The 23,666-nt window shown below is 44.9% G+C and overlaps 1 long non-coding RNA gene across 1 annotated transcript in view; it reads right to left on the bottom strand.

Annotated features, from left to right (window-relative positions):
- Positions 1–22,522, bottom strand: part of LOC141577799 (uncharacterized) — a 36,209-nt gene extending 13,687 nt beyond the window's left edge. Inside the window, exons 1-4 of the long non-coding RNA XR_012507268.1 lie at positions 22,467–22,522; positions 7,278–7,343; positions 5,768–5,928; positions 4,961–5,058 (exon numbers count right to left, since the gene is read on the bottom strand). This is a non-coding gene — a long non-coding RNA (uncharacterized LOC141577799). The remainder of the gene's footprint in view (positions 1–4,960; positions 5,059–5,767; positions 5,929–7,277; positions 7,344–22,466) is intronic.
- Between the last annotated feature and the right edge of the window lie 1,144 nt (positions 22,523–23,666).

Raw genomic sequence — 23,666 nt, 5'->3', positions numbered from 1 at the left:
GGCAAGATTCTAAAAATACAGCAATCAGCTCTTATCAGTCAGTATGAGTCAGCTCCAGTCTACCACTAATAAGGTGAGGATCACAGACCAAGTGACTTCAGGATTCAGGTGAGGAAGTCAAAAGGCTGCAGTAGACTAGATGTAAGGTAATGGTGAGGACTGTGGCAAATGCCCATGTAATGACAGTCAAATTCAAGCACCTGGGGGAACAATGCCAGAAACAGAAAACTGCTTACAAACTAAATTCAGCCTCCATAATCCTCAATTTTGGTGACTGATTAATGTTCGATGAATGAAGGAATGAGTGAATTAAAATCCCATGACTGGACCTTTCCCCCAGCACATCCCTCTCCCAACTGCTGGGTTTACATTTCAGCTGAGGGATCTTGCTGTGAGGGTCTCCTCTCTGGAAACTGCTGCTGACCCTCTGGCTCTGGAGTCCCAGGGACTCCCTCCAGCTAAAGCAGAGGCAGGAATTCTTAGCACTGGGTTATAGCTGCTTGATGTCATCACTTGTCTTGGGAAGGGATCAGATTCAGGTCAATTTTGCAGGCAGAGCAGGGTGATAATAGAGTTGGCTTCACAAGGGTCCCCCTCATCACCCAGTGCCTGGATCTTCTGAGTGAAAGATGCATTGGCATTCTCCATCCTTGCGTGGACCATGGAAACGGATGATGCCCCTGAACCCTCCTCCCTCTTAGAGACCTCCATAGGTCCTCAGACAAAAGTGGCAAGGTCTTTGCAAATATCACCCTACTGTGAAAAGCAAACCAGATCAATGCTAATTGAATGAAGGAATTCACATTTTGTTGCTTGTAGCCAGAGATCGTCAGCATTCCTTTAATCCTCATGAAAGACCAAGGATGACGGTCATAGTCCCCATTTTACAAATGGTAAAAATCTCTCATTCTCACGCACTTCAGACCCTGCCTTGAGTCTGATCTGCCCCCCACCCACCCCTTGTGTCTACATTCCTTATTGGTCTTTACCAGAACCCCCTCCAGACATCGAGACTGCAGCACACTTCTTTCTTGATCTAATCCCACCTTCTGGGCCTGGCCTTGCCTGACCAGCAGCCCTGGGTAGCCCTGGCCAGCACATTCCCTCTGCACATCCAATGATCCTGGGCTTTGGCCACCACTGTCTCAGCATTCTTAGTTCGTGGCAGAACCAAGCTACTGCCCTTTGTCTTGATGGTCCAAAGAGATGACTCTTGATAAACACAATCTGTTCCATGATTCATGGAAACTCCTGATTACCTGACCCCTGCTTGGCAAGACCTTATAGAATTAAACCTCATTAATTCTCATTACAGCCCTGGAGAGATGAGCATATTTATAACCCTGCATGGGTTCAAACTCACAGACACGTGGGTCCCTCAAGTATTTTACTGCTTGGATGGGCAAATCGCTGATGTAAGAACCAGCCTCCAGATCTGTAAACAGGCAGGAATTCCAGGCTCCACAGATCACCTCTTATGAAGTTGGATAAAAGGGATTTCACAATATTGGGGAAATCATAGAGGTTAGAATTAGAAGGAATATTAAGGGTCATTTATATTAACTCCATGGAGACTACTTGAGGCTGAGAACTTTTGTTTTATGCATCCCATATGCCCTGTGCTGGCACTTGAAAATATCTGGGGCATGGGCTGTCCCAGGGAAGTTAGATACACTAAGTCCCACAGCAGATAAGAGTGGGGACTACTGCCGGGACTCCTGGCCTCCAGGTCCAGGCCCTGCCTGGGATGCTGATGTCCTCTTCTGACAAAGCCAGCACTCTGTTGGACAGGATGGAAACCTTCAAGAGACATTCGAATCCAAAGAAGACTCTTATCCACACACAGCTCTAACTGCTAGATCTCTCAGCAGTGCAATCGAGTGAATTGGAGGATTTTAGGCTGTAAACCTGAGAGAATGAGAGATTTGCACTCAATTTATTCATTCACCAAGTGTTGATCTGACTTGCTGTTCACAGTGAAGTGAGATTTGCAAAGACCTTACTACAATTTTTATCCAGAGACCTATGAGAAGTCTCTGAGAGGTCCAGGGTTTAGAGGTATCATCTGTTTCCGTGGTCCATCCAAGGATGGGCTGTTTCAAGGGGTCTTTAGCGTTGCTGATCCAGGTAGTGCGTGATGGAGGTGGGTCCTCGTGAAGCCAACTCTATTATCACCCTGCTCTGCCTCCAAAATGAACCCAAATCTAACCACTTCTCTCTACTGCCCCCAACCTAGCCCAGCCATCACCACCTCTCACCTGGGTGTCTTCACGGACCTCCCCATCAGTCCACCAGTTCCCATTCTCACCCTCCTTCCATTCTCACCTCTCAAAGCTTCCCACCTCTCCTCCACTGAATTCAAAACCACTCTCCATGGTCTATGAAGCCAAACATGAGCCGGCTCCTCCTACTCCTCTCCCATCACCTCCTCTCCTGTCACCTCTCCCCATCTCTCTATCCTCCACCACACTGCCCTTGTTTACAACTCCTGAAACTTACTGGTATCCCTCTGCCTGGCAAGCTCTCCCTCTGGACCCCTCTCTGGCTGGCTCCTTCTTGTCATTCAGGTCTCAGCACAAACACCACTCCCCTTACCCCACCAACCACATGCCCCAATGCTGGGACCTAATGTGATCAGATACTATCTGGGTTATGTTTATGGTTACATCATTTTTGTGCTTTAAGATCCACAGGGTCCTTATCTGGTCAAGTTTATCCCACACCTAAAACAGTATCTCCTTAACATAGGTATTCAATAAATAGCTGTGGAATGATTGAATTCTCTAGGGATTCAGTCCTATCACAGGTCAGAATGTATTCTTCAAATTTCATCCAGTCAAACTCTTATGGAACCTATAACATTAATAATGATGACAATAATAATACACACTGGTGTAGACTCACCAAACATTCTACCTGCCCCTAATATTTCCCAGGCTCCCTGGCACTCAGCTGAATAATTCTGAACATTGCGACATGTTAGAAGTCATACATGTCACTTCTGGGTGGGTTTCTACTGTCTCTCCTCCTCTGCTGCTAGATGCTTTGCCAGGTACAGCTGTGGAGTGGTGGGTCCCTGAGTGGTGACGTACAGCACCCTCTTCCTCCTCTCCCTCCATTGACCCATGTTGGGACATAGTTTGAGTAAGAAATGAAGTTCATTGAGTAGAGTCACTGGGATTTGGGGACTTACTTGTTACTGCAGCAGACCTAGACTTTCCTGACTAATTCAGTAGCTAACACACGGTTAGCCCATACTACACCAGAACCTTGCGTACGTTGCCTCATTTTCTCTTTACCTTATAAGGTAAATATGATTATTATTCTTTTTACAGAGGAGGAAACTGAGACAGAGAGTCTGAATAACTTGTCCAAAGTCACACAGTTAGAAAGGAGCAGTTATGGTTTGAATCCAGGCAGTCTGACCCCAGAGTCCAGGCTTTTTGATCACCACACTATACTTTTAAGAAACAGTCCATGTTATGAATTAAACTTTTTCAGTTGTATAGGTAAAATATAAACTCCTTTGCCAGTAAGAAATTTCTCCCCAGTGGTCATCACAAGAGTATCTTTGAGAATAAAACTGATTTAAGGAGATGCTGCTCTTGACTTGCTTCTGTTTGTCTTCTAATAAGTGCTAATTGAAACATGCTGCTAGCAAGTCTGCTTTACAGAGTCACTCTGCTATTATGCCAACTAATTTTAAAAAGCATGGCTCCTCCTGCTTCAGACCTGAGGCCATATTGATTCTGGAATATGCACCACTAATTGCTAAGAGCCTGATGCAAAGAAGAAAATAAAAGAAAAAAAGCTCTCATGTCAATATTTGTTACTGGCCTTGACAAATAAACATTTTAAGTGATGGTGACTTTTTCCCCTTTGAAGGCTTTAATTACTGGCTTACACACACTGCAATCATTTTGTTCTTGTTTGTGTTTAATAGTCTGTAATCCATTTTAATTATATTCTTTGCTTATCAAGATTAGACTCCTGAACAAGGATAGAAGAAAATTTAACTTCCGCCTCTCCACCTCCCCCTCTTCCTTATCCAGTGTCTGAAAAAATGTTCTGGGATTTGAAAACATCTTAAAGATAAAACTTGTTCTTTAAGTTTAAAGCCAACAAGTGAAAAGCATCGAAAAAAATTTTCTCTCTACCTTATCCAGTCTGCCACTCCATTGACTAAAGGGGTTGGACAAACCTGCTTCCTCCACTAAACTTTGAATGTGAAACTTGTAAGAATTTTGAGAGAGGATGTGTGGTGGGGTAGGCAGGAGGCATCAAGGGTGAGAAAAATGATTTTTTCCTTAACCTGGATGGTGAGTCCAGGGTTGCTTCACTTTGTAATAACTCACCAATCTTGAAGAATTTATGTTTTGTACACCTTTCCATATAGGTGTCACATTTCTACAAAAATATTTTTTAAAACACTGAAGCACAGCAGAGCTGTCTTGTGCTTTTGTTAAGGGCAACCATTTAAAGACAGCTGTGAAAGACTGAATATTTGTGTCCCCCGCAAATTCATATGTTGAAACTTAATCCCTAGTGTGATGGTATTTGGAGGTGAGGCCTCTGGGAGCTGATTAGGTCACAAGGGTGAAGCCTTCATGAATGGGATTAATGCCCTTATAAAAGAGACCTCAGAGACCTCCCTTGTGCCCTTTTCCAGGACACAGTGAGAAGACAGCCATCTATGAAGTAGGAAGCAAGCTAGACATCAGTCTGTTGACATCTTGAACTTGGAGTTCCAGGCTCCAGAACTGTGAGAAATAAATTTCTGTTCAGCTAGTCTCTGGTATTTTATTATAGTAGCCCCAACTAGAACAACAATCAAACTCTTAAAAAAAAAAAAAAAAACTTCTACTATTTTCATTTCTAAGATCTGTATTTACCAGAGTAAGAATTACAAGAAAGTATGCCTGTGATGCCGAAAGTTACCACCAAAGATACATTTGCTTACCTACCAGTCCAATGCGGTGTTCCTGGTCAGTGGGGGGCCTTCCACACAGCGATCCAGGGATCAAGCCTCAGACTGTCCAGCAGATCTGACAGTCTCAACTGTCAACTCGACAGGCAGTCCCAGAACAAAGAGTGCCCGTTAGAGCCCTGCGCTGGGCAGGAATGGCCAGCTCTAGTACCCCCACCCCATGCTCAGTCATCAGCTGGGGGGTGCCCTGGGGGAGCATGGCTTTAACTCCAAAGCTAATTGCATTTTTTTGGAGCTGAATGGCAGTTACTTCTTGGAAGAAGACAAAAGAGGTACCCCTCCATGGCCGTCCCACTCTGCAGTGGGAGGGGAAACGTACACATACATGCCTCTCTGCTGCAGAAGTGGAGGCTGGTTAGACCTTGACTTCAGAACTGTGTTGGCCTAATTCCCCTTGTGTGCTGAGCCCCCTTCCACTGCCCCTGAGATGTCCCATTGTCTCACTGTCTCTGGTCCATTGTGAGGCCATTTATGCCCCATCACTCATTCTCCTTTTTCCTTTTTCTTAAATTGAATTTGAGTTGATTTACAATGTTTTACTGTTTAACACAATGCTGTGTTAGTGTCTGGTATACAGCTCGTTTCCCTTTTTTTCTGATGAAAGCCCCCATTTTGTGTGACAATCCAAACCTCCCCTTCTCTTAGTCCACGTGGTTGGGTCAGGCCTCCCCATCGCCACCACCGCAGCTCCATGGTTAGGCACATGCTGCGGGCCCGAACCAGCCAATCTGTCCTACCCCAGCCCCAATGAACGTTTCAGAGTTAAGCATATGGCCTTACCAGAGACATCTCCAAGGCATTCTGGGCTAGAGAAGAGTGGTTCTGAGAGGATGAGGGGCTGGAGCTGTAAAGCCACCTTGCCACCATGAGGGGAGAGCTTGGAGACGTTAGGACCATCTCGGAGAACATGAGGGTAAAGCCAATGCGGTGAAAGGCAGAGTCTAGAGATGGAGAAGAACCGGGTGTCAGTGAATGTGTCTGAGTCTGAAATCATCTGTGTCTGAACTCAGACTTGGACTCCTCAGTTACATCTGCCAACAAACTCCCTTTTTACTCAAGCCAGTTTGCACTGGTTTCAGTCTCTTCAAAAGTATTCTAACTGAAGACCGATCATCAGACTGAAAGCACACTCAATTTGGAAATATTTATTTTCATTTTATTTACCGAAGTCTCTGGAGTGAACCATCAAATCAGTCCCAGATGGCTTACACACACGAGCCAAGCGCTTTTCAAATCAATGGCAGTATTTTTGTTTTAATTAAATCCATGCAGTCAGGCTCCTCCTCTCTTCCCTCCTCTCCCCCTACACCCTGCCACTGCCGCTGTCCCCCTACACACTTCATTTCAGAACTAAAATTTAGCCGAGGCCTCCTTTGGAAAGGATGCTGAGTGCCTGAACTCTTTTAAGCGCTGCTTCTCAAATGGACTCTGACTCCTTGAGGGCAGGGCCCTGAGCATCTCATATTCCCAGAGCCCAGCACAGAACCTGAAAGGAAGCAGTAGTTCAATCATAGTGAGACTTGACAGCATCCAGCCGGCATCTCCTGCCTTGAGGTAGACAGGCAGACGCCCTCCCATGCCCTATCTGGCTGTGTGTGTGACTCACCAGTTCCCTGCAGAGAGAGGGTCATTCAGGGCCTCCCTGGAAGTGAGTCAGCAAGATGACTGGGCCATCTGAGGCCTCCTAGTGTGGACCACCAGCATCTTCATCCATATGTCCCTGCCCCCTCCTTGTCTCTCTCAAGTGCCTTTCTCCTCCTCCTCCTCCTGCAAATCTTTTCTTTCTCCTCCCCAAGGTCCCCCCACTCCATGCCTTACTGCAATCATGCGTGTGCTCCCACAGGCCTTGTGTACCTTGCTAGTGGTCCTCAGGGCTATGCTAGAACTAATCTTATCCCACAAGTCAAGGAATTCCAAGGAGGGTACCAACCTGTTTGAAGGTGGATTTCACAAGTGTGGACTCTTCAGCTTGGACCTCAAAGGCTAAAAACGGACTTGTATGAAGGTATGATGGGTTAGTAGCTATCTGTCGCTGTGAAACTACTCTAAAAATGAATGGTTTAAAACAACAATAACATTTATTATCTCTCTTTTTTTGGGGGGGTGGTTAGAAATTTAGACAGGACACAATAGGATAGCTTGCCCCTGATTCATGATATCTAGCACCTCAGCTGGAAGACTCCAAAGACGGTGGCAGGAATCATCTGAAGGCTCGTTCACTCGCATGGTGGGAGGCTGATGCTGCCTGTTGCTGAAGACCCTAGCTGGGGCAATGGGCTGGAGCACTTACCTCCAGCTTTTCCAAGTGATTTGGGCTTCCTCACAACATGGTGGCTGGGTTGCCAGGACAAGGATCCTGAGGAAAGAGAGACAGGGACAGAGAAAGAGAATAACAAAATGTAAAAGTTGTATCCTTTTCGTGACCTAGCCCAGAAGTCACATTGCATCATTTCTGCCTCACTCCATTGGTCAGAACAGTCACAAGTCCCCACCTAGACTCAAGAGGAGGACATAGACTCTACCTCTCAGTGGGCAGGCTGGCATGTTCTGAAAAGCATGCAGGAGTGGGAAGCAGAAATACTACTGTGAACATTTTTTTAAAATTCAACCTGCCACTGGTACTCACAGGTCTTGCACAAATTTCCTCAAAAATTGTGAAACGCTCTAACAAAAACTAACTTCAGTTGATCACTTACTCTATGCCCCGAACTCTGTTAAGCACTCTGCTGGTGGTAAGTCATTTTATCTCCCCAACAATCCACTGGGTTAGGTGCTATTTTTTATGTCAAATTTACAGATGAGGAAATATAAGCACAGAGAGCGTAAGTGATTCGCCCAAGGTCACAGAGCTGGCGAGCAGCGCCAGCACCTGAATCCACACTCTGAAGAGGGAGAGTCTTTCTAAAAGTCAAAGCGTACCAGGATCAAGATGCGGTAAGGGGTCACAGCATATCTTTCCAAAGGAGCATCTTGGGCACTTTTTAGGCTCTACCTCAGATCCCTCATGTTCACTGGTCTTTTATACCAGCCACCACTGGAATGACTGGTTCTTCACAGACTCCAGCCGGCTTCACACAGAGGCCACCTAACAACCTTGCCCTCAAGCCTGTGCCTCCCGCCTCCTGCCCTATGGCTTTTCCACTGATGCTTGGAGCCCTTGAAAGCACAGCCTGGAGACACAGGGGAATTAATGCCCACGGCCCAAACTTTGATCTGTAAAGGGGAGGCAAAATGGACCTAGGCGTCCTCTTTGCTCCCTCCGGCCAGTCCCACAGATGTGCTTCGTGTGACCTCTCCAGCGGTCCCCTGGGAGTGGGCAGCCCGGCACTCTGAGTGCATCCTTGCTTCGCTTTTTCCTCCTCCCGGCTTCTCACCCTCCTGTTCTTCCCTTCTGCTCCCATTTCTCATTCTCACTTTACCAACAAAGTCCTCACACACATCTGCCTGTGGGGGAACTCAAAAAGCAGTGATTTTAAGGAATGCAAATTTCCAAGAGGTGTTACAGGCCAAAGTTTGACTATAGAATTACAGACTATCGGGAACAAACATCTCTTTGGAGATCGTTTGCTGGTGCTGAGGAGAGCCCCTTACGCACATCTCTTTCCAAAGGCACGTTCGGTGACTTTGTGATTGAAGCTTGAAATTGGCCACAGGGGGAGCATTTACACCATAGAAATTGGCAAACGTGACAAACCAGGGCTTCCCCCCCACCCCCGACCCCAGCCGCCCAGGGAGCCAGTAGTTAAACATTTACCAGCACAGCACTGCTGTCAATTCACTTGCAGCTCTGACTGATGAATAATGGCTGTCCTGAGCAGTGCATTGGGAACAATTCCAAGGCTATTGACAATGCTTGTTGACCATTTCTACTCCAAACCAAGCCTTTTGTTTTATTAACTGAGGTAACAGAGGCCAGTGAGCTCCCACACCACGTTAAATATTTTAAATGGCACCACACACATCTATTGTGTGTTCAGTGAAGTCAGATGTACCTGCTTCCCCCCCACCCCAGCTTCCTGCAGCTGCTGAAAGCCCACAGCGGTGACGGGAGCCTCCTCTCTGGTTGTGGGGGGTGTGAGGCACCCTCTCCTCTCCTTATTTTAAGATGCAGGTTGTGCTTATTGTGCAAAGGAGGGTGGAGGGGCTGGGTTTAATTTTTGTTCTTCCTGGATAGGCCCAGTAGGGGTAGCACTGGGATGAGACAAGTGGGGCCAACAGTGTAAAACTGAAGGACCCTGGATTTTAAGCAAGCATAGTCACCTCAAATGCCTCACCCTAGTCCTGGCCAGGCAGCCCAGCGAGAAGGCAGCTGCAGACTCACTTACAGAACTCCCAGGTCCCCAAGGAGCAGAGGATCTCAAGCTTGGTCCAGTGTAGGGATGATGAGGACCTTTGGCTGTGTTGTTGAGGCCGTTGGAGTCATAGAACTTGAACTGGGATCCAGGTCCTCTTTCCCAGCTCTAGGGGAAATTTACTCACCCTCTCCCAGTTTCCTCATCTGTGAAACAGCAGTGATAACACTGATACTTTTCTTGTCGTGAGCACTAGAGGAGTTGTACATATGAAAGCACTTTAGAAATGGCAAAGCACTACATGAAGTCTGGCTAGCATTATTCATTGTGAATTACTAATCTAAATAGTGAATTGCAATGTATAATTAAGTGTAGGAAAAATGATTGAAGTGTGGTTGTTCCCAAATTTCTTCTCCTCTGTTTGCCCTTGAAACCACGCATGTGCTCACTACCTTCCTAAAAAGGAAGTACTACTACATGCTCGCGGAGGCCATGCTAATTTCATAATGAGATGGGAAGAGATGCTGCAGAAAGAGAGAGAAAAACCACATGGGACCATTGTGGGTGTGGGGAGAGAGAAGTTTACAAAGTCTTATGACAGATTATGGTTGAGCCAAACTGTTGGTGTTCTCTAAAAGATGCAAATATGGGATTTTAGTTACATTTTACCAATCTTTTTTTTAAATATTATTTTTTATTGAAGTATAGTCGACTTACAATGTTAGTTTCAGGTGCACAGTGAAGTGACTGGGCTACACATATACATAACACATATATATTTTGTCAGTTTCTTTTCTATTACGGCTCATTACAAGAAATTGAATATAGGTGTCCCCGTACTATACAGTAGGTCCTTGCTACTTGTAGTTACATTTTAATTATTCCTGTTTGTTGGATTATGAATGTAACACTGTTCTTAGCCTGGACCACATGAATCTCCAAATGTACAGGGAAAAAAATTATAATAATAGCAAGAGTGGTTGCTAAGTTCTGCCTCCCAGCTCAGAATGTTCAAGGTCAAATCTAAAACAAGATGTGATGAATTACTCAGAACTAAGTGACAGTCACTGCAAGTTTTACAGGGTGAAATGGTGCAGTCAATGACCATGCATGGCTGAGAAAAAATCTCCAGGCTCCACTTCCATCTGAGACCTTCCACTTTCCTTGAGAACTCTCAAGGTGATATTTAAGCAAATACAGTTTGTGTTTTTGCATAATCAATTTTATGGCAATGATGGAAAATTTTGAAAGGGAAAAAACTCACTCACCATCTCCTGCCCAGTTTCCACTTTTGATTTGTGATTCAGCTCAAGATATTTTTAACCTCTTCCTGCCACTATGAGCACACATTGGAAAGATTTTCTCACGGCAGAACCGAAGACTGAGGTCTGGATATCTTCAGACCAAAGGAGGATGTTTGGGAAGAAAAGAAAAGAAATGGCTGAATGTTTCCCAGCCCTTGTGAGATGCACGCCTAACCCTGCAGGGCTTCTGACACTGCCTCTCTCCGAGCATCAAGTAAGGACACAGCCCAACCTTGCTTGGGCATAAGGAGTGAATTACAAAAACCCAGGCTCCAGAAAGTTATTCTGGAATGGAGTTATTCCCCAAGAGTGAATTTTAATTGCACTGTCTGAGCTGATAGACATTAGATCATACTCTAAGAGACAACAGTACTTTTGATCAAAGATTTTTATCATTCTGGTAAATTCTTTAATCCTTTGTCATCAATTTTATGAGCATACCTCAAATTTCCTATTGCTGGGAGGTACTCAGATGAACATTGGACAGTTGGAATTTACTTTCTTCCTCCTGAATTTGCCCCTTTCTGGGGTCTCTCCTGGTCAATGGTACCTGGAAAACCTGAGTCAGTACCTATTCTTCATGCCATCTAAGCTGCTGCTCAGTCTGGTGATTCTACCTGTGAATCAAACCCACCCCTACTTTTCCATTCTCACAGCTCTAGTTAAGGCCCCTGTGCATCTCATCGGAACTCTCATAAAGTCTCCTAAATGGCCTCCCAGGCCCCAAGGCCGTCTTCCTCCAGGCACAGGCACCACTGTGGAGAAGAGCACATCCTACCCCTACTCAGAAGCTGGCACTGGCTTCCCACTTCCCATCCAAAGCCCTCCAGCTCCTGCTCCTGGCAGCGTGGTTCTCCTGCTCTGGTCCAGCTTCCTTCTCTTGCTCCTGTCCTCCCCTAAAGGTGCCCCATGTAGCATCTCAAACATGCATATAAATTCTTACCTTATTACTTTTGATCTTACTTTTACATCACCTGGAATGCTTTTCATCCCCACCCCTACCCCACCTCCTTCATTTCTCTCCTTAAAAATGCCAATCAATAATTCAATGCCCAACTTTAAAACTACCTGCTCCATAAATTTCTCTATTATTTCAGCTAGAATGAATCTCCCCTTGTTCTATGATTCCAATAGCTCTTTGTTGGTATTCTTTTCTCATTTACAATTAGTAACATGTTTGGATGGAACTTCAGACCTTGCAAGATACTTCTAAATAACTCATCTCATTTGATTGTAACTCAGTCAAATAAAATCAACTCATCTCATCTACTGCACGTGTTTTACAAGTGAGGGAACTGGACAGACAAAGGGCTGGGAGTGGTGTGGTGGTAAAGAACGGGGCAGAGATTGCCATTTATGCGTTTTTCCTTCCACGAGGATAGAATTTCTTAGCTGGGAACATTACTCTCCAGCTAAAAACTAATTTCCCAGACTTTTGTAGTCACATGTGGCCATATGACTAAGTTCTACTCAATGGGATGTGAATGGGGGGTGATGAGTGCAACTTCTGAGCCCAGCCCTTAAAGGGAGGGGATGATCTTCCTTTTCTTTCATCCCCCTCCTCTGCCGGCCTGAACATCGACATTAGGGGAGCCATGGGCTTTTTTGAGCCACAAATTGGAAGCCCCATTTAAGGATGCAACAAGATAAGAGCCACGAGATAGAAGGAGCCTGGGTCCCTGATGACTGCGGAGCCATCATGCCAGCCTCAGAGAACCTCTTTGGGCTTTTAAGTGAGAAAAACAAATGACTGCATTGTTTACACTGTTAATATGGTGATCCTTTATTACAGCAGCCAAATCGATACTTCACCTAATACAAAACCTTGCCCCAGGTTATAGGGTAGTTAATTGTGCATTAAGTATGACCCTAGAACCTGAATTCTTTCCAGGAAATGACATTGCACACCTTTATTACAGTAATTTTGATCCTGGATACACACCTTTTCTTTCTCTTCACCCTTCCCTTCTTGACCCGTGGAAGCACCTTGCTCATTTATTAAAAGAATATTTACTGAATGCCTATAATGTATGAAGCACTGTTCTAGGAGCTGGGGATACCATAGTGAATAAGACAGATAATATTGCATTCTTGTGGAGCTCACATTTTAGTGGGAGAAGAAAGACTACAAGCAAATAAACATACGACATGCCAAGTAGTGGTAAGTGCTAAAGATAAACCGGGACAGTGTGTTAGTGAATGAATCAGGGCAAGTGGTGGCTACTTTAGCTAGTGATCGGAGACAGCCTCTCTATGAAGGTCATATTCAAGATGAGACCTGAATGATGAGAAGGCAACCATGTGACAATCTCAGCAAAGATCACTCCAGGCAGGGGGAAGAGTAAGAGCAAAGGTCTTAAGGCAGGAATACTTGTGGTTTTTTTGAGGAGCAGTGAAAAGACAAGGACCTTTAAATGTCCACACAGTGTTTTGCAGGTAGCAGGTGCTCAGTAAGTGTTTGATGAGTTGAACAGAACTAGTCTCTAATGCTTGCCCCTGAGATCTACATCCAGCTGGCTACTGCCCTAGAGCACAGTGGTGAGGCGGGTGGAGACCCAGACTCACCCAGATTTTTCAGGGCTGTGGTCTGTGCTGCCCACTGGGCAGTCCTGTGTTTCTCCTGCCATAGCTACCATGATCCATTAGCCGAGATAAAAGTTTTGTTTATCAGTTGTAAACCCTCTAACATGTATTAAGTCTACTCTGTCCCATTCAATGGCCACTAAATTCCATCTCCATGTGAATATCAGGCAGTTATTTCTACAAATATGCTGTGTAACAAAGCCAAAACTCAGTGGCTTACTACAACTTGTGTTTATTTTCTTAATTTACTGCTTTGCAGCTCTGCTGGCTTGCAAGGGATTTTCAAGTTTTGCTCCAGGCTGGTTTCAAATCTGCTATTATTTCGTCAAACCCACTGAGTCCCAGAGAGACGTGATGTTGGTGACAGCATGCAGCTGTTTGGTGTAAGAACCTGAGATAGAACCAGTTCTCCCTACTTCAAAGTAAGCCTTCAAAATAAGGACAAAGTGATAAATATAAACACCAAGAGAGGGGATCATATTAATTCTCCACTGTCTTTGGATGAGTAGCTGACCAGGGCACATTTTCTCACAGCAGATAGCAGACATACAATCACACAAGCACACTTAAGAACTCTGCTTATGTTACATCTACTAACATTCCATGCATCAGACAGGTCACATAGTCAAGTCCAATGTTATTTGGGTGGAGATACATACTTCACTATAGTGAGTGGGAGAGAAAAGTGATCTTTGCTCACCAGCAGTCCAGTCTATTACAGCATATATACAGTTTTGATTCTGCTCAGATTTAGAAGTTTAATCTTTTAGCTAGAGATTTCCCCAATCATGTGCTTTTCCATGGAGACTTTCCCCACTCTCCAGAAGTACAGAAACCTTCATTTCATGGGCTGGTCCCCATCTCTGAGTTGTAAGAGGCTGTTTGGTGACACTGTGACCCTCGGGTGAGATGTTGGGGATTGGGAGGGTGGGCTCCTTGCCACATCATCAGAATCCCACTCCTACCTGGAGCCCAAAGCTCTGAGGTCCCTTTCAAGGCCATATATATGTAAGCAAGACCTTGATGGAAAGAAAGGCCATCAGGGGATGGGGGAAGTGACCCTTCTAACTAGATGCTGAGGGGACCTCAGAGGGGCACACAAAATAACCTTCCAGGATGGATTGTAAAGACAACCCCACATTATGCTAAGTGAAATCAGTCAGAGAAAGACAAATACTGTGTGATCTCACTTATATGTGGAATCCAAAAAAGCTGAACTCAGAGAAACAATAGAGTAAAGTAGTGGTTACCAGGGGCTTGGGTGTGGGTCAAACGGTACAATTCCAGTTAAAAGACTAACAAGTTCTGGGCATCTCATGTACACGACAGTGATCATAGCTAATAATACTGTATTATATATGTAAAAGCTTCTAAGAGAGTAGGTCTTAAATGTTCTTACCATAAAAAAGAAATGATAACTATGTGATGGAAAGGAGGTGATAGCTAACATTACGGTGGTAATCACTTTGTGATATATAAGCATAACAACTTAACACGTTGTACACCTTAAATTTCCACAGTGTTATATGTCAGTTATATCTCAATAGGGCTAGGGAAAAAAGGACCAGCCCCAGTGGGGCATTTTACAAATTATGGTACCCAAGAGGCTAGCCAGCACCGCAACCATACCACAGCTGCCTGTCTGTGGCTGAGACTTAAGGCAGGACTAGTTGTACTTGCTGTAGGATCTGCTCTGCCTCTCTGAGGGTCTGGCGATAAATGCTTTGTTACCACGAAGTAAGTGAGAGAACCAGAGGGTGAATCGTAAGCTCCTCTAGGCAGCTCTGCTTGGAAGTGGGGATGGGGAAGAAGGCTCAGGAAAGGGGAGGTGAACTGATGGGATTCCGTTTCTCAGTGTTTGCTTTCTTGGTTTGCTCCTAGTTTGAAGGCACAGTTGGAAGTGTGGAGACCTGGTTTGGCTTGGCTTTCACGCTAACTAGCTGCTCTCACTGAAGTCACGTCTCCTTTCTGCGCCTTAGTAGGCTCATATAGTAGCCATTCCCAGTCTGGGGTCCCTGACACGCAGGCAGGTCCCAGCAACAAGGGAGTCTCTGCAAGTGTCACTCAGGGGCTGTCCCTTTGGGTGACTGGTCTGGAGGACTTGCCAGAGGAGAAATTACTGGAGCTGGTTCAAGAAAAATGGGGAAGTTTTGATTTAGATGGAGAGAGAAGACGAAACAAAGGCTATGTTCTGAACATCTGCCGTATGTCAGGCAACGCGAGAGGTCTGATATAGGTGACCAGATGTTAGGACAGTGCTATTCCAGCGTGAGTTTCAACTGATGAGCTCATAGGATGGATGTCAAGACCCCAAAGGGACCATGAGAATGATACTTCCCATGTGCCGACTTGATAACCTATCACAATACTCTGTTCCTGGACCCCTTAGCAGACCAATGGTTTAAATTGAAGTGAGAAAAAAGGTGAGGAGACTTCTTTGTTGCCTCATTGAGTCTCCAGAGATAGGGATACAGGTACCATCTTCTGATGTTGGAGCCTCAGAGGACTGGGGCCTGACTCATGCCCAAGAAATCTTACATGCACCTGGGTGGAGGATGAGGTGTTCACCCGACCCAGGGAGTCCTGAACAGAAGTGAATGCTGATTAAATGCTCTGGTGAGGCTCCAGGACAAAGCTGCCACATTGGGATTTGCTATTCCCACAGGAAGGGTCAGAGCAGAGGGGAGAGCGTGCTTCCCCCGACCAAAGGTGGTCAAGCCAGAGAGTCACTGTAATGGCAGAGCTTGGGGTCAAGGCCATCAAAGGTTGCATCTGAAAGGGAGAGTGTATTGCTTGGTCTCCAAAGCTGCAATGGCTTCTGAAGAGAGAGCACAACCAATGGAGCTACTTGCTGCTCATCTATGGGCTGAGGAGGGTCCCCTCAGAACAGAAATGTGCAAGCCTGAGCCAAGGGGATGCAGGTCATGGGGCTCAGCACAGCCTCACAGAAGAGACCAGAAAGGTGCCTGCCACAAGAGCCAGCCCTGACCATCACCAGGCCTAGAGACAGCAGAGCCGCTCGGAAGAGTGCAGGCTGTCCTCTCCTGTAAGTCTCCTCCCTCCCCCGAGGAAAAGTCCAAACTGAAGTAAAGAGTGGATGAGGAGGGGAGCAGGGAGCCAGGAGGAGAAGCCAGCAGGGCTACACCTTTCCCACTGCAGGTGACAGTTCAAAGCAGACCTGAGCTAAGTCAAGATCAGAATTGAGTTGAATAGCTTAGACAGAGCTAATCCCTGAACTTGGACTCCATTTGAGACTTAACCTCATTGTAGTACTTTATTATTGGAAAGTGAGCAGAAAAGTCAAGTGACCTGCTAGAGTAGGTGGGGGAGTTACTGCCACTGAGTAATGTATGAGGAACATGGGAAACAACAAATAAAGGTGTGTTTTTTTAGGTTAGGAGTAATGCTTATCAACATTCTAGCTGCATGTGCATTAGCCAATTCAACCCTCACTTTTCTTTAAGACTGAGCATCCCAGGGGTGTTTAGGAAAAACCTTCCTCAGCATGTTAATGGTGTGCTGAGGAAAAAAAGGTCTTCCCCTGAGTAAATGAGCTTATTCATTTAAGCAGAATTAAACTGGCTTCTTTATCACAGGATTTCTCAGAGCCTTTAACATGCTAATGTGTATTTTGGACCTACAAGATGTAGACAAGCATTTCCTATGCTCATTTGATCTTGTCTGTTCCTACAGTGTACATTTAGATGCTTCAGTGAAGGGACTGAAAAATGCTGCCCCATAACAGAGAATAGCAACTCTATTTGGTAGATGAAAGGTGTTTTGGTTGCATCTTTTATTTTCAAGTAGTACTAGACAATTTAATAAGAAGATACATGTGAAAATAAGGAAGTAAAAATCGCGAACAGAGCATCAGGCCCCCATAAAGACTGGAACAATATTTGCGAATTGGAAGGTCATTCAAAAGCCAATACAGATTTTTGACAAGGATTTCTTGGGTATGACACCAAAAAGGAGGGGGAGGCAATGAAAGAAAAAAATAGGTCTGGACTGTATCAAAATTTAAACTTCTGTGCATCAAAAGACATATCAGCAGAATAACAAGGCAACCCACAGAATGGGAGAAAATATTTGTGTATCATATATCTGACATGGAAGAGTATTCAGGGTACATAAAGAACTCTTACAACTCTGCAACAACAAAAACAAAGAACCAGTTTTTAAAATGGGTGAAAGACTTGAATAAATATTTCTCCAAGGAAGACAGACATACAAATATTCAAGAAGCATGTGAATTAGCCCCTTCTCATGGTTCAGCCAGCCCAGGCCTGGGTGGTACTATGATATGGTGGAAAGAATAGCTAAGAATAGCTACGGTAGAAATGGCTAGTTGCTTGACAAAGATGCCAAGGTAACAAAGAATAATGTTTAAAAAAAAAAAAGCGCTGGGACAACTGGATATCCACATGTAAAAGAATGAACTTAGACCCATATCTCACACCTTATACAAAAATGAACTCAAAATAGATAACAAACCTAAGTGTAAGAGCTAAAACTGAGAAGATCTTAAATGAAAGCAAAGGCATAAATATTTGTCATCTTGGGTGAGACAATGGTTTGTTTGTTAGACATAATATCAAAAGCACAAGAAAGAAAAGGAGAAATAGATGAATTGGACTTCATCAAAATTAAAAGCTGTTTTGTTTCAAAGGACAAGTATCAAAAAAGTGAAAGCCCACAAAACGAGAGAAAATATTTGCAAATCATATACCTGATAAGAGACGTATATCTAGAATATATAAAGAACACTTGCAACTCAACAATAAACAGACAAATAACCCATTGAAAAATGGGCAAATGATCCAAATAGATATTTCTCCAGAGAAGATAGATAAACAAATGGCCAATAAAAAAGATGTTCAATTGTCATCAGGGAAAGGCAAGTCAAAACCACAATGAAATACTACTTCACATTCACTAGGATGGCTATAATAAAAAGGACAGATAATAACCAGTGTCAGCAAGGACATGGAGGAAATTAGGCCCACACATATTGCTGGTCGGGATGTAAAAACAGTGCAGCTCCTTTAGAAAATAGCCTGGCAGCTCCTTAAAAGGTTAAGCGTAGATTTACCATATGACCCAGCAATTCCACTCCTAGAATCATACACAAAAGAAATGAAAACAAGTTCACAAAAAAACTTGTGCATGAATGCTTACAGCAGCATTAGTTGCAGTATCCCCAAAGTGGAAACAGCCTAAATGTCCATTGACTAATAAATAAACAAACATGGCATCCATGCAATGGAATATTATTAGAAAATGAAAAGGAGTGAAGTACTGATACATGCTACAACGTGGGTGAACTTTAAAAAGTCCATGTTAAGTGGAAGTGAGACAGGAGAGAAGAGGGTAGGGCTCAACCATTAAAAGACTGACACAGCAATTGAGGAAAGGATATAAACTGGTTAGAACCAACTCAGCCCCAGATGGCGGAAGATTTGATTTCCAGTAGAACTTGAGCGTCATCATACACTTATTGTCATACATTAGCATACTAAATGACACATCCACAGGTGCCATGGCAGTTGCCAAGCTGGCCATAAAAGGCCAATAAGTGGGCAGGGGCCCAATTCCTGGAAATCCCTGCCCCTTCCCCAAACAGTTGGACTAAACTTGCCGTGTGTTAGTAATATGAAATTACCTGGCCCATAGAAACTAACCACTGCCACACCTCGGGGCTGCCTCTCTTGTCTTCTGAGATGGCCCACACTCTGTCTATGGAGTGTCTGTCTCACTGAATAAATCTACTTTCATTCTTCTATGGCTCGCTCTTGAATTCTTTCCTGCTGGAGACAAAAACCCACAACAGAAGAAGCCAGTCACAAAGGGCCTCATGTTGTATGATTCCATTTATAAGAATATCCAGATTGGGCACTTCTATAGAGAAAGAAAGATTAGTGGTTGCCCAGGACTGGAGGGGATGGAGGGATTTGTAACAGGGTATGTTTTGGGGTGTGGTGGGGGGAGGGATGGATAAGAACTCTATAGGGTTTCTTTTGGCAGGTAATGGAAAATGTTCGAAAATTGATTGTGGTGATGGATACACAACTACGTGAATAGTTCAGAAGACAAGATCTCCAATGGGAATGAAGTGGGAGATGACACCGGAGGGGCAGGGTGGGAACAGAACATGGAGGCTGAACAGTGCAGGAGGTTAAACTTTATTCTGCAGGTACAAAACCGTGAGCTGCCAGGATGAAAGGAGTGCTTGGGAAAGATTAATCTGGACATACACTGTGCTGAGTGGTGAGGCGCGGCAAGCTAAATCTGTCCAGTGGGAGAAGGGAGAACAAAGACATCAATGAGCCTAGACATTAACTGTTCCAGCCACATAGATTAAGTCACAAGCAAACTGTCCTCAAATTGACTCTCAGAGAATTCTCAGAGAAGCCAATGAGAGCAAGGCACATTTACTTACACAAATGTGGAAAGAAGGAGGTGCTTTCATTAGAAGAAAACATCCTTCCTTTCACCCTATCACCATCACTCCTCAAGGGAGAATGCGGCTTACGTTACAGTCTGTATGCTAGAATGTACCCATCACAGCACAGGTTTTCTGGCTGGCTCTTCTTGGGTCTCAGAAGAAATCTATGTTGCCGGCAAATGCTGTCCCCTGTGGGCTGGTTACCTAAAAGTAAAGTTGGATTTTTCTATTATCATTCTTCTTTCAAGGGCTTCAAAACCGATCTTTTAGAAGCTGATCAGTTTCTTATGATTTCTCTGGAAAGTGGGTGGAGTTAAAGGGTATCCCCAGTTCTCAGTTGGTGAAACTGAGGTGTGGTACTTAACCTGATTCTTTGGCATCCCTGGCGTGGCCTGGAATAAAACCCATGTCTCCTGAGCCTTTGACTAGGATTACAGGGCCATGATGCCTTCTGCAACAGTTCAGCTTCGTCATCAGTGGTGGATCCCCAGGTACCATGGGGGCTCCAATGGCTTTTGCCTCCTTATCCCCTCTGGGTGGGTCCCCACACCTCTTCTCCACTGCTTGTAAAGAAAGCTTGCCCCCTTCCTTGAGACATTCTGGGGATTTAAAAGATCATCATGAATGGTATTAGATTACTCAATACATTGAATTGATACAGTTTATTTTGTTTAACAAAATTGGGGAGCATCTGGGGTTAAAAGTGTGAGCTCTGGCATCAGACAAATCTGACAAGTCAGCCTGGTGACTCCCTGTGCCTCCGTTTCCCCAAATATAAAATGGCCATAGTAACGCTGCCTACATCATAGGTCGTTGAGAGGATTAAGTTAGCGCATGTGTGTCAAGCAGTCAGCACAGCACTAAACAAAAGGTACCTGGTAAGTATTAGTTTACAGAGAGGAAACAGAGCATAAAAGCAGTCTTCCAACATTTAAATAGCTACTGAGGAAGGTGAGACAAAGTCTGTGTGCCAGAGCTAAGACAAAGCAAGCAGATTTGTCCCCCAAATGAAAAAGAACATTATAACAACTGGAGATGTTTAGCAATGGAATCAGCCAATCAGAGGGTGAGCTCCCCATCCCTTGAAGTATTTAAGCTGAGATCCGGACGACCTCTTGATGCTGTAGCAGGGGTTTCAGTCCCAAATGGGGAAATGGACCAGGGAAGAAATTCTGTATAACACGTATGAGGAACTTTAAATGACAGCCAAATGTTCTTTAAAGTTTTTAGAAATACAGTAGGCAATGGCCAAAGAAGGACTGATCTTGCTTGAAAACAATAGTCCAAAGGCTTTCCCTCCCTCCTCCAGTCTAGCGAGTCCAAGAAACACCCAGGTAGGGAAAGGGGGAGAAAATCTGGCTGAGGAAATTTTCTCTTCAAAGCCTACAAAAGGCGGGAAAAGAGAGAACAGCCAAGTTTCACAGCCTTAGATTAGACGTTCTGGCAGAGGCTGGGCCAGTGCCGGCCAAACTGCCAAGGAAGAGAGCGAATGGGGAAAGCAGGCCCCGCAAGGGTTGCAGGTCTACAGGGGCCGGCCATGGAGCTGCTGCTTCCTCCCTGGTTCACCAGCTCCTGTCGAAAGAGCGCCCAGCCTTTGCCATCCTCTGGAGGAGGCAAGAATTGCTTCTGATCAGAGAGGTTTCCCTGACCAGAGGCAAAGCAATCTATTCTGCTTTACCACTGCCAGGTCCTGAGAATGGGGAAACTGTTCAGAACCTTCCCTTCTGACAAGTCCAGGCTGGTTGTCATAACTGGCTAAGCTGTCAAACGAAGAGAGGTTATTCAAAGGAAAAAGCAGAGACACGGAACTTACCAGAGCTACTGGATTTGAAAGTTTCAATTCTAACGCCTGTGGAAGATACTTGTTTTCTTACTCTGGCTGGACCCCTCTGCCACCGGGGAAAGGAACTTTCCCTGTTTCTTGTGGTTCTGATGGGATTGCCAATCACAGCATCCCCCTGGTCACATGACCCACACTTGGCCAATCATAGAACTCCATTCTCCTGCATCCAGTGATTGATCCAAGAGGAGGGCACAGGACCCAGGTGGACCAGTCAGAGCCTCCCGTGAATTCTATGCTAATACCAACCCTGAGAGGTATGCTCACTGTCTGGGAGAGTGGACCACTAGGGTCAGGTAAGGCTGGCACTGACAGGCCGTCTTTCCCACTGTATGATGACAAGACCCTCCCAGGAGGAAGGGAGAACTGAGAGCTGGAAAGAGGCCTGTCCATACTGTTTAAACACCCAGACCCAGTTATGACTCCAAACAGCTCAACTCTTGGACTTGTAAGTTACATGAACAACAACAAAACATTAATTAGATGGCTGTCACTCACAACCAAAATGTATGCATTTTGAGGGGCCTCAGACATTCATAGAAGTCTTTATTCATAATGCCATTGAAAGGGGATGTGAGGTCAACTTAGGGCTGAGGAGACCTTTGAGAAAAGGTAAATAATAAACATGGAAAACTGCTTAGTTGTCTCTCCTTGTCGTTGTTGCTAGTTACCTAGAGTCAGAGAGACTGCAGGAATCAGATTCTAGCCTGTGTCGGGTGCAAACCAGGTCTCTGGCATCACATAACTGAGCTAATTTTGAAGGCATAGATTCTCCTCAATTCTTAAAATAAAAATCCCCCACACTCATGTCAGTCATGCAGCCAATTAAGAGGCCTCGAAGTGACAAACCACCGGATTGTCAAGGTAGATTAAAGACACAGGAGTTTCTGATAGTTGGGATCATTAGACTGTCATCCTGCTGCGTGGCCTGATCCACTTGCCGGGGAGAGGGATGTGGAGGAACCCAGGATTATTCTAACAGGTGATTTAGGGAGCAAACTCCCCTGTAACTTACCTGCTTGGTCCAGAGCTGGAACTGGAATGCCAGAACCAGGAGATGGGGTAGGTGGCTAGGGGAGGTGGAGAGAGATTGCTGACATCTACAGATGGCCCAGGTGGACTTTAATCAAGCATTTGTTTGCAAACCACAGGCACCTTCCATAACGTATTTGCCCCAAAAGTCTCTGTTTGAGATGGACTTTATATGCTCAGCAATTCTCTTCCGCCCCTTTCCTCAGGGAGCCCACAGCCAGATTTGAACCTTTGAATGCATTTTATCAAATTTCAGGTCTGATTCTTCCCAACCCACACCTCCTCCCTACCAGTTCACAGAAACCTCCATGAACGCTGACTGCTTTCCTCACTCTGAAGACCGAGAGAGCCCAAAATGCAAGGGACCTCTCAGCTTCCAGACACCAGTCAGCAGGAGGTCCCAAGATTATATCAAACTACTCCCCTCCCACCCTCATAACTGCTTTGCGGCAAGGAGTCAGTCGCAAAGCTAGTGCTGTAAAAATCCCATGTTAATGTACACACGAGGTCCCCAAGGGCCATCTTTAGGGGTTACTAAACACCAGCATTGTTTATATCAGCCCAAATTGGTAAACAACCTGAATGGCCCCAGCAATGGGGGCTGGTTGGATAAATGAAGGACCATCCACAGGATGAAATGCTGTGCAATCGTACAAGAGAAAGTAAGAGGACGAGATAGATTTACATGAGCTAGTGTGGAAGAGTTTCCTAGTTAAGGGGATAGAATAAAGTACAAGACAGTGTACAGAGTACGTCCCTCTGTGTGAAAATACAAAGGAGAAGTTCTTGTATCTATATCTAGAATATATGTCTGGAATATTCCTGAAAGAGGCTGGAGACAGGTTGTCCCTCTTTAGAGAGTGACTGGGAAGTGGGAGGTATAGAGTAAAAGCAGTTTTATTTTTTTTTTTACCATGGACATTTGTTACTTTTTCAATTAAAAAAAAAACAGTCAATGAGAAGAGAGAGAACAAGAACATTGGTTTGGGAGAGTTGACAAATTTTATTTGCCTGTCCAAGGTACTCATGCATTTTGGTCTTGTCCCCCCAACACCACCACCCCCATCACCAAGGCCAAGGTACTGCATCTTCTTCCCTGCACCCCACAGGTGAGTGTTGCCCACTCATGTCTCCTTTCTCCCTCCAGGCCCTGCATGTGTGTCTTTTGAAGCCAAATTACTTC

This window comes from Camelus bactrianus, chromosome 6 (genome assembly GCF_048773025.1).
Source record: "Camelus bactrianus isolate YW-2024 breed Bactrian camel chromosome 6, ASM4877302v1, whole genome shotgun sequence".
Classification (NCBI taxonomy): Eukaryota; Metazoa; Chordata; class Mammalia; order Artiodactyla; family Camelidae; genus Camelus; species Camelus bactrianus.
This window is presented reverse-complemented; position numbering and strand designations above follow the sequence as displayed.